At 39.8% G+C, this 15,076-nt stretch overlaps 1 long non-coding RNA gene across 4 annotated transcripts in view; it reads right to left on the reverse strand.

Annotated features, from left to right (window-relative positions):
• Positions 1-15,076, reverse strand: part of LOC137671270 (uncharacterized) — a 72,189-nt gene that overhangs the window by 33,616 nt on the left and 23,497 nt on the right. For 2 of the 4 annotated variants that reach the window (XR_011049406.1, XR_011049408.1), the window contains exons 2-5: positions 10,238-10,323; positions 8,518-8,604; positions 7,644-7,840; positions 6,470-6,843 (exon numbers count right to left, since the gene is read on the reverse strand). This is a non-coding gene — a long non-coding RNA (uncharacterized lncRNA). The remainder of the gene's footprint in view (positions 1-6,469; positions 6,844-7,643; positions 7,841-8,517; positions 8,605-10,237; positions 10,324-15,076) is intronic. The other 2 variants (XR_011049409.1, XR_011049412.1) reach the window with 2 other exon arrangements.

Here is a 15,076-nt window from a genome sequence, read left to right on the forward strand (position 1 = left end):
GCCCAGTGACAGGACAAGAGATGATGGGCACAAACTGAAAGACAGGAGGTCTTCTCAGAACATCAGAAGGCACTTTTTTACTGTGAGGGTGACCAAACACTGGCACAGGTTGCCCAGAGATGTCGTGGAGTCTCGCTCCTTGGAGATACTCAAAAGCCATCTGGACATAGACCTGAGCAACCAGCTCCAGGTGACCCTACTTGAGCAGGGGGTATAGACCAGATGACTTTCAGACATCCCTTCCAGCGTCAACCATTTTGTAATTCTGTGATTCTGTGATCCCAGAGACAATCTCAGCAGTGTCTCACTAAAGTATTTTTGCAACTTGGAAGACAAGCATATACACTAAGTTCACACATTTAAACAATATTCCTTGAAAGACCCTGTCTTTTGTCCTTGATTTCATAGTCACCCGTCTCAGAAAGGATTACTGTAACATTTGGTATGAAACATATACATTTTTTCTTTAAAAATTATTAATTTGCCAAGTAATATGGCATTACTAGGTCTGAGAAAATAAATTAATCTATCCCATACTTACTCTCTTCTCCCTAAAATTCTCCTTTCTGCCAAGAAAATTTAACCCTGTGCTGAAGAAAGCACAAAAGCCATGTAATTTCTTTTTCTATTCACTTCTAATTTCAAGATTGTATATTAGTTATAATGGTGCACCACTCTTTGCATAGCCCTCTGCCATACATCACCCTATATGCATGTCTCTGCTGTCTGGAGCTGATCAGACACAGGAAGTATAGACGATCTCTTTTTTATTGTATTGACAGAAAATCAGTTTGTTGTTGCCAACTTTAGCAACATCTTTGTAACTCTCAGAATGCTTAAAAACTTAAGGAGTGCTTCTGTCACAAACATTAATGTACCCAGTTAATTATGTCACATATATTTCAAAGCAGTAATTTTGCTTTCTGGCAATGATATAATGATTTGAAAATACAAAAGAGAAATCAAACAAGTGGTTTGTGAAAATGATAATGAATAAAATCAACTGAATACTGTGAGCAGCATTTTTTGAGTGCTATAAGTCTTTTCCCACACTCTTTTTCTTCTTCATATACATGCAACATATTTGTAAGAAAAGCAGGCAGTTTTCTTAGACTGTTAAATACACCATCAATCATTGTCTTGCTTGGTAATGCTTTAATTACTCGGGAAAAATGCTGTCATTTTCATGGCTACAATCTGATGCATGGAAAATCCCACCCACTCCCTCCCCAAACAGTAATGTTTGCATATGAGAAATGTAGGCAGTGTTGGCAGGATGGTGAATCATTAATAAACCTTTCTCTGTGCCTCCCAAGTATTTGGAAAGTGTACTGCATGACAGTCAAGATCTTTGTAGGATTAGCTTAATGCTTTGTCACTTTACACTTTTCTGTATTGCTTTTTCCTCTTACAGCTTTTGTACATTGCATATTATACTTAACACTGCAGTAAGTATCCTTGTAGCTTTTCCATTATAAGTTGCATAGGGCATGAGTAGTGGAGCCATTTGGTAAGACATGGGACTGATACTGGTCACCAGTCTACGTGCGAATTAACGCCAGCATGCTACTGTCAAGGATTGTCAGAACCCACAACACTACTGAGGGTTTCATGTAATGCAAAATGACTTCCATACAGGGAAGGAGAAAAGAAAGCATTTTGATGTAAAGGAAAAAAACAACATATTTATTCCAAAGACGAATGGAGCCAACAGATCTTCCAGTCTTTTAAGCATACCAAAAAACATAGAATGGAGAAGTGGAAAGGAAAAGGGAATGGCTGAAGGGAAAAGGGAAAGGAGAAGGAATAGGGGAAAAGGGAAGGAGAGGGAGAGGGAGAGGACAGGGAAAAAGAAAAGTTAAAGTTTAACAAGAGGTAACAACTTGGTGAGAAATGTTAGTAGAACACAGTCAGTTTTGGATAAAATTAGAGAGCTGTGTTCTGTATGTTTTGCCTTTAAATGTTCTTTTTTACAGTCTGTGTAGTTTCATATTGTTTTTATCTTCCTTCTGTACGTTCAGTACTTCCCTCTAGTAGATCTAGCTTTTAGGCAGGTCTTAAGCCCTTTGCAGCAATAACAGTTGCATATTAGTGCAGTATGTAATTGAATGAAGTCTTGATTCTCAGTGAGAACCTTAGATGCCACTTTCCTTCAATAAATAATCATAAAGTGTTATTTATGCTAGTGACTTCCTGCACCATTTCACCAGGTTGACCATTTCCTGTAAGATTTTGCTTCCTTATCTGTCCATGTGTTTATTACTGCAATTGTTGGTTCTTTGACTATTTCTTCGCTCATTCTAGATACATGTGTGCCAGACTGCTATTTGCATTCCTAAGCTGAAATCACAACATTAACGGGTTTTTTTCCACAATAGAGAAGAAATTCTCTTTGCTGTCAAGTGTCAAAACTGCCCTATTCATCCCATACTTTCAGATGTTAGCCTGAATCTTCAGTGTCTTTCTGTGACCCCATGTGACCCTGGAACAGAAAAAATGCTATATTCCTTCTTGCTGTGACTAATACCATGTTTTCGCTCAGCAGGTCTATACAATTAACTTCCTGCAGCCCCTCTTCCTACATTGTTCTGGAACTATAGACTTTCTTCTCCAACTTCTTCACAGCACACTACAGAGTAGCCCTCTACAACAGCATAATCCATACAGCACAATTATTTTATCTCTGCTACTTTGTAGGCTTTGCATCCAGCAAAAGGGGACAGTGGGAAGTGTATCACATATAAGCCAGACAAAAGTAGTATGTTAAGAACCATACTCTCCAATTATCCGAGAATAAATAATAAGCAGAAAAGTAAAAGATTCAGACATTATGATGTAATTGCTTCAAATATATTTTAGAAGAGCAACCTATTGGGAAGAAATGCTAAAATCAATTGCAAAATCTGTCCCATTTTCTCCCTTTGCTCTCCTGATCTTCTTGTAACATGCTTACCTCATTCTGCCCCTTTCACACTGGTACAGGCATAGTCTGGATCTGTTTTATACCTTCCATTTGAATTTAGAAATAATAACCACTTTATGCATCATGTTGTTTATCTCTACTAGACTTAAAAAAAATAAAAAACAATACAGAGCATACTTGTTGCTACCTGGAACACATGAGGTTTCATCCTCATGATTATTTGAACAGTCACCTTAGAGTCACATTTTGAACATCTCAACAAAGGCAATAGAGGAGATTATTACTATAGATGTGATAGACTGCTTCACATAAGAAGATTTCTCAGTTAATTTTACATAGAGATTGTATGTATATTTATATGCAAAATTCAGTACTACATCTTTTCTATTTAAAGCACTATTTTATGCAAATATCATCATGGAAAACAAAAACCTGCATCTATTTATTAATAGAAGCAATCCATCAATACATTTGGTTTATATGCTACTGAATGCTGTGCAAGTTGTCTTTGACTCATCTGTATCTAAATCAGCCTAAGTAATTTAGTAAATCTAAACAGTCTAGGTAAATCTAAATTCAAATTCAATTTGTAAGTGAGCTTTTTGACTGACTCATATATTCTCACTTGACTGGATTCTTGGCACAACACATTAGCTCCTGCATATTCTCTGTTGAAAACATCAGGAATATTCAGAGAAGAGTCTTAGTCTTTATTTGCAAGGCTGGCCAATCATCACCCCACAGAAGAACTGTTTTGTGTCCTGTACTGGCGTGGGCTGAATTTAGTAACACCATTTCTTCTAGGAAGTATCTTCAGTCAAATACATGATACTTCTTCATTACCAATACTACCAGATGAGCATTACCATTACTGCTTTAAGTTTCCAGTTTTTTCTTCACCAGTAAGACCATTCAACTACCCATGAGGTTTTTCCAGGTTTCTAGAGCTTTAGCTATAACAAGAACATTAAAAACAGTCAAACAGAGAGGGAGCACAGAAGTATTTATGATGTTTTTTCTTCTGGAGATGCACATACTGTACAAGACTAAAAAGAGCACAGATAAGGAACTTGACAGATTGTTCATTTCTGCTGATTTATAGTAAGATGAGGCAGTGGTGGTGCCAATATCCTGTCATTTTGTTTAAATGCAAGATGGAAATAGAGGGAATTTGTTTCAGTATTTAAATCATTGCAAATCAAGTTAGCCTGTTAAAGGCATTTCACAGAAAAAGTTTCATGGTTGTTATTGTCATTTGGGCATGACAAAACAGTGTAATGATTTCACGTTCAAGTTTTTATAGGCTCCCCTTAGGGTGTCAGACAATATATTTAAAAGTCATAGCTAGTCTTGCTGACAAAACTCACGTGGCTCCTTATCACAATTTACTTCTCCCACACTGCAGAGTGAGTGACAGGAGTGGAAGCTAAAAGTTGAGTTGCAGTTATTCGTTGCACTCTAATAACCTTTCAGTTAATTAAATATTTACTAAACATTCTGGTCCCAAATCGCTTCTATACACAAGCTCTAGCAGGGACAGGCAGCTCCAAGGAGCTGACTACAGCTCATCAGTTCAAACTCTCTTAGCCCAAGCACACAGTCCCTGAAATCAGTGGCAAATCTGTGTGCTGGGCAGGTTTCTACCCATCTCAACATGTCCGATTCCTAAAAGCAACAATGCACCCTGATGTACCAAAATGGAGCAGATATCTGCAACAGGTCTACCCTCCTCCTCTTCATGCAGTCTGTGTAAGATTCTGAATATATATATATGCCAGTTAGAGGTGTCCAGGTTTATATATTAGAAGTTCAGTAGTATGCAACGTGGTGTGAAAATAATGGCTGCATTAGTCACATACAGGGAGTCACAAATGAGTTACGTAGGACCTCTAACCCAACACCAGTCTTATTAACTTGGGCAGAGTACCATGCTCACGCTGCTGTCCTGCCTGTAGCATTGGGACTAGCCTGACATCTGGTAGCTCTGCCAGCAGTCAGCTAGTTCAGTCAAGTGGCATGGACATGCACGTAGTGTAGAAACTCTCTTGTAAAGAAACTGCAGATAATGTTTTACACACAAAAGACAGACACAAAATTTTACATTCAAACACACACACCCTCCCTCAACTCAGCCAAACCTTTCATCTTACAGTGGCACATGACTACCCTTTGGATAGGGGAATGAACTGAGAGCACCCAGTGTTAAACATATAAGTTATAAGAGATATTGTAATAAATGGCCATGAATTTTAGTTGGATTCAGACTGTTCATGGGAGAAAATCTCACACTTATTTTCCAGTGAAATACAAAGACTTAAAAAATAGATAAAAGAACAGCCCAAATAGCAGCTCTTTGATGGTGATCAGAGATTTGAACTACTAAAGAAAGATATGAATGATGCTTAATAAATTACACTTATTGCATAGCCCACAAGCTTATCAGATAAGTATAGTAACTACCTAGGAGTGCATTTAGCATATAAACAATAGTTACAAACAACAAATGTAACTGAAAACACGTAATTTCCATAATTTTTCTTTCTCTCACCCTTTTTGAGACATTTTTTAATCTTTGCCTATGTTTGAACATTTCCATTGTTCCCATAATAAACTGAGCGGAATATATTCTCTTCACATGCTAAGTGAAATTTTGGTAATAAAAAATTAACAACAAAACAGATCTCCACCATTCCCTCATTTTTTTATTCTCCTGAAACATATTGCTTTAAAAATTTTAGTATTCCTACAACCCTGTTTCAATTAAAACTATTAAGAACGAAAATTTTAAAATGCTGGGAACGTTTACCACTTTTCCAGGAACAAATAAAATGTTGTGTATTTGCTTTACATCCCCAGCTGGCAGGCTGTACTAGTTGGCTGTGCTGGGTAGCAGCCAACAATACGATGGTCAGTGTATCCTGTGAAATTAAGTGGGACTTAGTCCAATGCCTAGTGGAAAGACATTTTCTTCCAACTCTTATCATTATTATTACCAGAGATTGACACTATTTCTGGTATCATGAGAAGAAATATCCAAGCTCTAAGTAGGAACAATGTACTGCCACCTGAGTGTTCAACATAATCTTTGGTTTGCTGGTGGAGGGGAGCAGCAAAGAACATAAAATAGGTGCCTTTTCTGCAATGAAACAGGACAGCAGAGTCCTTGGGTTCAGCCAGAACACCATTGTTACAGGAAAAAAAAAAAAAGTGGTTTTCAAGAAATTGCATCTAAGCCAAAGCCTTTCAAGTATCCACTATTGAGTTCTAGGTGTGTATACAATATGGAAGCATATTGTGCATTAAAATGCACAGTTTGCATTTTAATATAAAATATGCACAGTAGTGCATGTAAAACATACACATTCAAACCATAACCTTCTCCAGATTTAAAAACACTTCTCTTCATTCTTGTGTCAAACTATTCACTCAAACCTCCTACCCACAGCAGCATATAAAGCAGCCTGGGACAGAAAATGTGGAAATCACTGAACATAAACTCTGATAAGCCAAAACCGAGGAAAGCACACAGGAAAGCCAAGCACTCACTATTGACAGCAATTGTCCTCCATTTTCATCTCAGGATGGCTGTATTTTACAGCATTCTCCTGGTGAAACTGACTGCTCATGGCTTGCACAGGTGTACACTTCGCCGGGTAAAAATCTGGCTGGATGGCCGGGCACAAAGAGTTGTGGTGAATGGAATTAAATCCAGTTGGCGGCCGGTCAAGTGGTGTTCCCCAGGGCTCAGTATTGGGGCCAGTTCTCTTTAATGTCTTTATCAATGATCTGGATGAGGGGATCAAGTGCACCCTCAGTAAGTTCGCAGATGATGCCAAGCTGGGCGGGAGTGTTGATATGCTGGAGGGTAGGAAGGCTCTGCAGAGGGGTCTTGACAGGATGGATCAATGGGCTGAGGCCAACTGTATGAGGTTCAACAAGACTAAGTGTCAGGTCCTTCACTTGGGTCACAACAACCCCACGCACATCTACAGGCTTGGGGAAGAGTGGCTGGAAAGCTGCCTGGCAGAAAAGGACCTGGGGGTGTTGGTCAACGGCCAGCTGAATATGAGCCAACAGTGTGCCCAGGTGGCCAAGGCATCCAACAACATCCTGACTTGTATCAGAAATAGTGTGGCCAGCAGGACTAGGGAAGTGATTGTCCCCCTGTACTCAGCACTGGTGAAGCTGTACTTCGAATACTGTGTTCAGTTTTGGGCCCCTGACTACAAGAAAGACATTGAGGTGTTGGAGCAAGTCCAAAGAAGGGCAACGAAGCTGGTGAAGGGTCTAGAGCACAAATCTTATGAGGAGCAGCTGAGGGAACCGGGGATGTTTAGTCTGGAGAAAAGGAGGTTGAGAGGAGACCTTATCACTCTCTGCAACTACCTGAAAGGAGATTGTAGCGAGGGACATGGTTTAGCAGTGGACTTGGCAGTGCTAGTTTAACAGTTGGAATTGGCGATCTTAAAGATCTTTTCCAACCAAAACAATTCTGTGATTCTGTACTACCTAAGAATCGGTTAACTGAAAATCCTCCGTTCATTGACACATCACACACCCTTCTGTGACCATTGCTGGGGTGTACAGTGCCTCCTAGGCTAGGTGAAAATTATTCTTTTCCTTGTTTCTTTAAGGTCATAACACAGTCTAGAGCTTTTTGAAGTAATCCAACCTGCAAATGACTTAGACTTCAATAATGTTAAAAGGGAAAGGTTCTTACCGGGAAAAACTTGTCAGAATTATTGAAGAACACTTCTGCCCAGTCAGCACATCTGGACACTCAATAAAATTCCCAGGCTACCAACAAAGTTAGTAAATGGTATATCTTCTCATTGAATTGCAGTTGCATCATATTATTATCGAAGCTAGGTCTCAGAATGTGTTTCTTAATCCAAAGCCTCTTTGTGTAAGTCTGAACTGTTCAGAGACAAACAAAAGAAATCAGATGAGATGGAAATAGAGGAATGAAAATGCAATGAAATATTCCAAAAATACTGTCTGCTATTCCTATGTATCTCAGCTTCTAGCTGATTGAGAATGGGTTTCTGTGTTGACAGCCAAATGTAGTTGCAACATCATCTGTCTTCAAGCAGAACAGCAGAACTGACCTCAAAGTTTGGCAATACAGCACACAGTTCTTTCTTACACAGAACAGTGTGCTCAAATGTGTCACAAGCCCACACTCATGGCACATGTCATGTAGACTAGTCTGAACTGCAAACCAAATGAGCAGTAAATACACACTTCATCTGGCACAGTCAGCGTTGGCTACTGTACATCAGCTGGAGGAGACTTTTCAAACTGAGGGCCTCTGCGTTACTCTCTTACCTTGCACTCCTCACCCACTTGTCAGTGGGGGCTGTGCCTTTAAACACCTTTAGTCATTTCTGGCTGGCAGCACTAAAGAAAATCCTCAGCTGTTTTGCTGTGATCTTGTCAACAATGCTATAGGATTAAGAATTCTGAACTGGTGCAAAGTACTGATTAACCAAGCACTTCACTTTCAGGAAGGGTCATCCTTTTATGGATGTTATAATGAACATGAAGAGACTCTTCGTACTACTTCCAACTGCAAAATTCATCTACTGCTTTACCTGACTTCAAATGAAAATGTTATTCGTTGACTTTGAGTCATCTCCTCTTCAAAGTCCTCTGAACATATTAGTGGCTTGAAAGAAAAGCTGAAGAAAATGGTCCAGGATAAGTGTTAAAAAGAAAATACCTTGTAAAATCATAGAAATTCAGTTAAGTATTGGCATATTGGTATGTCAGTATTTTTCCACATAGTCCTACTGTTTGCCAATGGCTTCTGTACATAATTTTGAAATACTTGTCTTTTAACATGGCAGCTGTAAATAACTACAGCATACTACAGGGAGACTTTATACTTCGAATACATCACCAAATATTTATATGTTCAATAAACAATAGAGAAGTCTTACTACTGCCTGATGATTCATTTACAAAAGTATGGTTTCTCAAAGACTGTTCAGTGGAAAATGCAGCTTATATGAAAAGAACATTAAATAGTAAAAAATGAGTCATTTAAAATAATCCATTTTGTCATGAAATATGATTTGCTTTAGTATGCAAAAGTCATATTCACTGAATGGAGTTTTAAATAGGCTACATTCTATTGTATTTTACCTTCAGGGACCCTGGGAGTTTATTCTTTCTAATGAGCTGTGTACTATTCACTTAGAAGCTTTGTTTTTATTATTATGTATAAGGCTTTTTTTTCTGTTTCAGTAAACGCCTTTTTTAAACAAATTCATTGTTTTCCTAGGCATTTTGTTAACTGCATGAGATAGTATCTGAAATGCTTACAGTGTTTCTAACAGTTCAAAAAAAGATATATAATATTTTCAAGCAAACTATTTACATTAGTGGTATGCTCCACTAGAACAGGATTGTACCTTCTGGCTCCATTTTTTGTTGTTGTTGTTATCCAAGTAGAGCTTATTTAGTGACACTAATGAAAAAGAAAATCCCATTAACAATGATGAATCCTTATTTAGGCAGGTTCAAATGGGGAAAAAAAAGGTGGGGGGGAATCATCTTGGGTACCTTTTCCTCTAATGAAAAGTATTTTCAAAATGTAGAATGTTGTCATTTAACCCTTGCAAGCCACTCACAGAATGAAACTAAGATACCTTAAACCACTTTTCTATACTAAGCTTATTTAGGATTTCTTGGATGGAAAAGGATTTGGTAAACTTCAGTAGCCTTTAGTTCCCATCTTATCTATACAGAACTATGTGTGGCAATATTTGTCAGGATGCAAGATTAAGGTGTTCTGAAAGACAGGGGTTAGATTTATTTGGAGCCATCTTCAAGGTTATTCTTGTACTGGCAAAGTTCATCCCAGTTCAGATATATACAGTTCAGATACACACAGTTAAGATACATACAAGTAGCAAATCCTCTTCCACCACACAAAACTCTCAGATCTTTACCTTTTGCTTATTTTTTGCTATAGAGTTCACCACAGACATGACTTACATCATGACATTATTGTCTCTTCTGCCACAAAAACTAGGAGGCATCAAATAAATGACTCCCTGCAGTCAGCAGGCTCAGACAAACAGGAGGCACCATTTGTCCCAGAGCACGTACTGAAGCCTTGGACCTGCTTGCAGCATTGTGGATTCAAACGTTTACATGGCTTTGGAAATCATCTGAAGAACATCATGGAAGAATACTCAGTCTGGGGCTACTAAATACAAAACCATCACCTCTTGCTTAAAAATTTCCTGGGCCACAGATGGCTTGAGGCTAGAAGAACATACAACAGAATGATCACTATCTGCTTACTCTGAGCTTACACTGAGGTGGTTGTTTTTGATGGGCTTTTGTTCAGACTCGGTATTCACAGTATCTCCATTCTCACATTATGGTTACTGAAAAAAAAAAAAAGAAAAGCATGAAATTCTAACTGACACCACTGCTTCTCTCTTTGAAACTAATGAAGAGCAAATGCGCAGCATTTTAGATCCTCTCAAACATTATTGTTAAATCAGAAATTAGGAACAGACTCTAATCTGTGGAAGTGTGAATTCCTCAGTACTCCCGCTAAATGCTCATCTCTTTCTCCTGCTGCGTGCAGTGCCCTAAAACTGGGAGTGCACACAGACTGCTCTCAGGCTGGGGCTCCTCCCCAGCTATACAGGAGAGAAGGAAGCAAAATTCATTCAGATCTGGATAGCAGGAGACAAGAGAGTCCTTCCCACTGCCCTCTCTTGCTCACATCCTATGGAAAGAAAAGAAGCGAGAGCAGTGCCACACAGGGATCCTGCTCAGCCCAGCAGTCTGGGCAGAAGCTGTGCCCTGAAGAGATGGGCCAGGGAGGTGGAGCAGAGAGGCTGTTGGCTGGATGCAGAAGTGCAAAAGAGTGAAGTAAAGACCATAATGAAATTTTGGGGAAGGAGAGCATCTTCCTGCTTCCCATGTGGTGGGAGAGCAGAGAGTGACTTCCTGGGACTGTTTCTTGAAATCTGGAGAGGAAACACAGGATCTCATCTGCTCCTGTACAGTACTGTTCCCACCCATCCAGGTGACATGCAAGTACTCCTCTCCTGAAAAGGAACATTTAAAGCTGAACACTGATTTCTCCCACATAAGAGACAACATTTTGAGAAAGTCATGGCATAGACTACAAACTAAAGAGTGTTTTTTCTATGCAAGTTCTTGCATATGCACAGATCCATCCCATGTCCTTTACTACTGAAGGCAGTTCTTCTTACTGTTGTTAGAGGCTTCTTTCTTCCCTTTTTCCCCCACAGCCCCACCATAGCTACTGCCTCTTACAGTTCCTGTTGAGACTGTTTGACTTTCATCTCTTTCAGAATTATTTGGCAGCTATTTGTAAAGAGTTTTGAGAAAACCCAAACCTTTGTGAACACCACCCTGTCCTCATTTTGCAAATTCAGCTAATTTGATCCACCTGAGATGAGTTCAAACCAAATTTGTAAATGCAAAAATAATAAAACAAAATAAATAATATTTTCCTTTCCGTTCCTTTCCGTTCCTTTCCTTGTCATTGTTTTCCCAATGCAATGAGAAGCAATAGGATATAAAATGCAAACTCTCATTCCTAAACCCATAAGATAATCAAGTACCTTCTGCTGTTGCTGCTGTTCCTGCTGCCAGCACTGTCAGCAGCTCCAGTGCTTCTATAGCAACAACTACTTCCAACTGTGCAATAGTTGCAAGTAATTTGGGTGCATAAGACAAAAACATTTTAGTGAGAACTGCATGATATACACTTGAAACATAGCATTTGTCAATAAACCCTGAGCCTGCCTCTAATTATAATTCTTCTGTATCTTTCCCAGCTCCCTCACCACACTTTGCTGGGCAATATCATTTTGCAAGGAAATTTTAGGAGAAAAAAACTGCATACCCTAACACCAAATATAAACAAAACAAAATACACAGAAATTTAGCAGCCAGAAAAACATCCCAGGCAGTTATTGACAAGTAAGCAGAGGTATCAAGGTAGGATGACCATTTTAGGCAAAAAAAAAAAAAAAAGCAGCTGGAGCATTTCTCCTTTGTTCAGGAATCTGCCCTTTGCCTTGGATTATGCAAGGGGCACGTTTCATCTCTTCAGAGTCCTAAAGACATTTCTCAAGCTGCCAGAGCAGTAATCAAAATCCCAAAACTCTCTTGGCCAGTCCAGGATATTTGGTTACTGTCTGTCATCAAAAAAAGTAGTATAGGCAGTTACAGATAGAAACATACTTGAACAGACCTTTTCCCACTGTTAAAGATTACCTCAAATCATGCGAGAAACATGGGGCATAATGGGATAATGTAGGTTCATTATGCCTCTGGACATGATAATGTGATTCATTTATTTACTTCAGTGCCTGGGTTTTCTACCAATATAACATATTAAGATTTGAAGAAAAGAATGTATGTTACAGGAGCGTAAAGCTGAATCAAACAATAATATTTACTGGACTTGGAGCACGTCATACACAAACACTTGAGTCTAGCACTTCTGCTTGCTTAACAAGGCTCTGTAAACTGCTTTAAATTGTAGCTTCCTCTACAAAGATCAATAAATGTGAAGACTTCTCACAGCACTTCCAGAGGTACCAGCCGCTGCGGTATTCAGTGAGTATGTCACTTAGTAGGAAGTTCTGCTCACAAGGAGGTGATGTGAAGGAACAAGTACAGTAAATTACTGAAATACAGTTCAGAGCATGAAAAGGTCCCAGTTCCTAATGTCCCCAGATTGGTTTTGTGCTCAGGTTAACCCTCGTACTGTATGCAATCACTACCAGCAGAGCTCCTATACTTGTGTACATTTACTGGCCCAGTACACTATACATTGTCTAGGTTTTGCTCATGTTCCTGGATTCCTATCCACGCTGATAAAATTAATACAGAAGTGCATGCAATAGAAAATCCTCCCAAATGAAAATTCAGATTCTTATATTTCTTTACCTCTCCTGTAACATGGCTGAAAAGCAAAGAAATATTTTAAAGAGTGCAAAAGTGTCATCTTCATGTTTATTTATCTTTTGCCAAATTTCATACCACTTCTCAATGTAGCAGCCTGTAAAAAGACATATATCTGCTTTTTCTGATGAAGATACAATGTCAGATTCAAACACTTAATCCCTCGTTTACACAAAGAAAGGAAAAGGGCCAAATTTCGTGTGCTGGCCAATAGAGGGCAGCTTGCTTCCTTTCAAAAACAGCCCCACTCGGCCTTTGTGGACCCATTTGGCAAGACACCTGCGGAAACTCCTTTTATCATCAGTTTAGATTTCACCATCCCTGCTCGTTCTCCTGAATCAGTTTGCAAGAGAATAAGACACAGCCTACCCACCACGTCCCAGACCATACGCCTAACAAGAAATAAAGATGCAGTCCCATGGCTAGAAGATTGAAAAAGTATGAACAGGCTCAGTAAGCAAAAGACAAAGACTTGGCTGTCATCAGTTTGTAAGATGTTTGGGTTGCAGTATGTGGAAGTGTTTACTGTGAACAATCCCATGCTTAGCCCTGCAAAATGGTGGATAAAATCATAAACTTCCTGTATATCTTGAATCAAATTCAGAAGTGAATGAAACATATCTCTGCCTCAGTGTACCTAGGGGACAACACTTGAAGATTCTTAAATTCTCATTTCACAGAATCACAGAATCACAGAATGTTAGGGATTGGAAGGGACCTCGAAAGATCATCTAGTCCAATCCCCCTGCCGGAGCAGGATTACCTAGATCATATCACACAGGAACGCATCCAGGTGGGTTTTGAACGTCTCCAGAGAAGGAGACTCCACAGCCTCTCTGGGCAGCCTGTTCCAGTGTTCGGTCACCCTCACCGTAAAGAAGTTTTTCCTCATATTTATGTGGAACCTCCTGTGTTCCAGCTTGCACCCATTGCCCTTTGTCCTGTCAATGGATGTCACTGAGAAGAGCCTGGCTCCATCCTCATGACACTTGCCCTTTCCATATTTAGAAACATTAATGAGGTCACCCCTCAGTCTCTTCTTCTCTAAGCTAAAGAGACCCAGCTCCCTCAGCCTCTCCTCATAAGGGAGATGTTCCACTCCCTTAATCATCTTCGTGGCTCTGCACTGGACTCTCTCTAGCAGTTCCCTGTCCTTCTTGAACTGAGGGGCCCAGAACTGGACACAATATTCCAGATGCGGCCTCACCAGGGCAGAGTAGAGGGGGAGGAGAATCTCTCTTGACCTGCTAACCACGCCCCTTCTAATACACCCCAGGATGCCATTGGCCTTCTTGGCCACAAGGGCACATTGCTGGCTCATGGTCATCCTGCTGTCCACTAGGACCCCCAGGTCCCTTCCCCCTACGCTGATTTCCAACAGGTCTGTCCCCAACTTGTAACCTACAAATCCTTTTGGCAAGTTGTGCACAGCATCCAGGCAAGGTGGGGGAAGTAGATCTTATTAATCCAGATATTAAGCAAGATAGGGGTTTAACTGAGGCTGACATTTGATAGAAGGTATAAATCCTGTAGACAACTGACAACAAATGCAAGAAAGGATAACCAAAACTGTCGTCCAGCATTAGTCTTTTGGGAAAGTCTAATGAAGAGGACTGTTAACTGAATTTCTCTGCCTTGGCATTGTTAACCCTTTTTGGCCCATACTCCTCTGGAGAGTGATTAAGTACTGTAGACCCCACCTTTTCTTGGAGTCACTTGTCACTCTGTGTGGAAAGACCACAGTTTGTTGGTAGACGGTTCCACCTATATTAAAGTCTGAGGTTTTTGCTCAGCTCTCAATTTTTCACCTTCTGTCCCTGGCACAGCTGAGTGTCTGCTTAAAATTTGTTTTCCACCCCAACACTTCTAGGCTTTTCCTCCCACTGCTGCTCACAGCCCTTGGATTCTCATCTCCTTACACACTGCTCTTTCTCCTTAGAAGCCTCTACTGGCTAAATGTTCAGCTTCATCATTCTTCCTACCCTAAAACTGAAGGAAAACATGAAATGTACTTCCCTCCTCTGGGGGGCTCATCACTGCATTATGTCCTGCTAAATCATTCATGTCAGGAACTATTTATCTGTGTGCCTGAGAAAAGCACTTCTCCAGATCAAATGCTATGTCTCTTTGGACTAGTACCCTCCAAACAGACATGAAAGCAGACAGACCTGATACTCTCAATTT

This window comes from Nyctibius grandis, chromosome 1 (genome assembly GCF_013368605.1).
Source record: "Nyctibius grandis isolate bNycGra1 chromosome 1, bNycGra1.pri, whole genome shotgun sequence".
NCBI classification, from domain to species: domain Eukaryota; kingdom Metazoa; phylum Chordata; class Aves; order Nyctibiiformes; family Nyctibiidae; genus Nyctibius; species Nyctibius grandis.